At 37.0% G+C, this 3,104-nt stretch overlaps 1 pseudogene; it reads right to left on the bottom strand.

Moving 5' to 3' along the window:
- Positions 1-1,709: 1,709 nt before the first annotated feature.
- Positions 1,710-2,833, bottom strand: LOC149214510 (cytochrome P450 71AU50 pseudogene; annotated as a pseudogene).
- Positions 2,834-3,104: the final 271 nt, after the last annotated feature.

Consider the following 3,104-nt stretch of genomic DNA (forward strand, 5'->3'; position numbering starts at 1 on the left):
AATCTTTGATTTGTGAATAAAACTAAGAATATTTTATAATATTATATGGAAATTAAATATTTACTATCCACTTAATAATTATTGATAATTAAATTTAAATTATGAAAATTCTATTCCAAAATAAACACATCTACCAACATAATAATATAAATTCTTAAAATTCATTAGGTTTTAAATAACCTAAATTCTCGCTAAAAAAAAGTTCATTTTGTGGTGAAAGAGGTTAAATTTTATGTTGGATGGTAAAGAAGGTGTTAAATATAGTGTATTACTTTAGTGCGTTGATATAGAAACATATATGTTTTAGAAGGGATTTTAATCATGAATAATATAGTTATTTACAATAACGAGTGGTTACTTATTTTAAGATGCTATTTATTTTACAGATGTAGATGTGATATTGAATTGATTCTTTCTGAAGAAGAAATATGTACGAGAGTTCAAGAGGTGAATTACAAGATAGTTGAGAATTACTAAGTTAAAGAAGAATAGAAAAAGTAAGGAACAAAGTGTTGGATAATTTATTATCGAACTTGAAAATGAGAATGAAAAGCCTTTTTAGCAAGTATGAAATAGTTTGGATAGAAAAGGTTAAAAATTTCAAAGAAGTAAGAATATATGAAGGAGGCTGGATAGAAAAAATTAATAATTTTTAGAAATAATTTCCTTCCTATCTTAATTTTTTCAATTTTTATTTTTTATTTTTACCTATGAAGATTACTAATTAAACATGACACAAGTCAATAATGGCATAACTCAGTGGATTCATCTTAAACCTTAAAGGAATATATATATATATATATATTAACATGAATTTCATTAAAACCTTTCCATATGTTAAAAATGATCTCTCAATGACCATTTGTTCCCAACTGGACTTGGTTAATTTCAAAATCTCAGCATACAAGCCTCAGATGGACTCCACTAACCCACCAACTCTGAATAATCTTTCAGACTTCCACAATCTTCTCTCCTCCCTTCTTACCTCAGGTTCATCATTATCCTATTGACATTTTTTTTTGAAATTTTATTTCCTTCTTATTGGAAGTTTTATTTCCTAGAAAGAATTTAGGCAGATAACCACCTTGCCCATAATTTTTCAACTCCATAGGTGTGAGCCTATGAGGCTCGCATTGTTTCTGAGGCTCCCATAATTTTTCAACTCCATAGGTGTGAGCCTATGAGGCTCGCATTGTTTCTGAGGCTCGCATTGTTTCACATTTTTACCTGCATTTCCTGTTTTAAAATCCCCGGCAAAGATTTCTATTAAAAAAAACAAAAGAGTTGACAAAGGCAAAACGTTTTCTCAGGGAACTTTTCATGCTTTCATTCACGAAAGAATGAAAAGTAGGCATCTAACAAAGTATATATATATTTGTCAAATACATACATTTCATGCTTTAAAATCCCTGGCAAAGATTTCTCAATAAAAGTGGTAATTCCTGAGCACATTGCTATTTCACTCCGAGAAAGCAGGAAAACTGACCGACTGAAAATTTACTAAAAAATATTTTATTTCGACAGCTCTATGAGCTATGCTTTTATTGAAGTTTCCAAGTGAAGTGGAGCAGGTAGTTGTATAGACATTAAAGTACGAACATAAGGCGAGAAGTCAGAACAGCCACGAGTTCATGTTCCCTGGGTACCGTGAGTCCAGTAAACTTTTCAGACATACCCAATTCCTCCCCAATCATCTCATCAGGAAGCCTCTAGTCGAAGCAGTGCACTAGCTGCGCAACCGCAAATTCGACAAGAAGCATTCCCAGCAGCTCTCCGGGACATCGTCTCCTTCCTGCTCCGAATGGCATCCACTCGAAGATCTTGATTCTTTCGTCCACGCAGTCGCCATGCATGAATCTCTCCGGTACGAACCGCTCCGGATCCTCCCATGACTTTGGGTTCCTTCCGATTGCCCAAATGTTCACGAAAACTTGGGTGTTTCGGGGGATTTCATAGCCGAGCACTTTGCAGGCATCTATAGAATTGTGGGGAATGGCAAGCCCACCTGGTGGGTGGAGTCTAAAAGTTTCTCTTACCACAACTTGTAAATAAGGGAGGCGAGGAAGATCAAATTCACGCACCATGCACTCCAATCCAACAACACGTTGCAGCTCGCCCTGAACCTTCTTCAACACTGGCCGGTTCCTCAACAATTCGGACACTGCCCACTCTATCCCTGCAGACGATGTGTCCGTGCCAGCGGCCAACATATCCTGTCACCATCATCATGATATCCATACAACATCATATTATTGGAATAGGTTTTCAGATTTAAAATTATGGATGGTTTAGAGGTTTTCAGAAACATTTATTATTTAGAAAAAATGCAGTGTAGATTTAATAATGTTTTACATAGATAGAGGACGGCCTTTATATTGTCTCGTGTAATTTGTAACTCCATATCTTTATCTGCAGAGGCTGCAAGTAAAACGTCTACCAGATCTCCTGGGACATTGGGGTCATTCTGCGCAATGTGTTCTTTTATTATTTTCTCTAGCAACTTGTCTTGAGTGCTGTGGATGCTTTTGAGGCGACGGTTGAGGCCTTGCAAATCCATCCAAGCCAAGTATGGTATGAAATCTCCGATATTAAAATCACTCAGCAGCATAATGGTTTCCTTGATCATTGCCTTCACTCCTCTATTGCCAATGAAGTCGTGGTCAGAATAGTTTCTGCCGAAAGTCATTCTGCAAACTATATCGTTGGTAAGGGTCCACACAGTTTGGCAAATGTTTACTGGATGGTCTGAATTAATAAGAACAGAGCGAATCACAGCAGAGACTTCCTCTTCTCTTACAAAGCGAAAATAATCCAATCTTTTGGAGCTTAGCATTTCTAAAACATAGACCTTACGCATTTGCCTCCAGTAAGGTCATATGGAGCAGAGTGGATGTCCGAATAATTGCAAAACAAGTAATTGCCTGCAATTGATGGAGGTCTGCTGGCAAAAAGCAGATCATGAGTCTTCATAAACTCCCTTGCCATCTCAGGGGAAGCCCTTGCCATCTCAGGAGAAGACATGACTATGACGAGTGTGAAGCCAAAGTAGAGAGACATGAGGGGCTCGAATTTCAGAGACAGTGCTGCCAGTGCTTGGTGCGGAA

Source organism: Pinus tabuliformis, chromosome 1_1 (assembly GCF_031772625.1).
Source record: "Pinus tabuliformis cultivar Carrire ecotype Pingquan chromosome 1_1, CPIR1, whole genome shotgun sequence".
In the NCBI taxonomy this organism is placed as follows: domain Eukaryota; kingdom Viridiplantae; phylum Streptophyta; class Pinopsida; order Pinales; family Pinaceae; genus Pinus; species Pinus tabuliformis.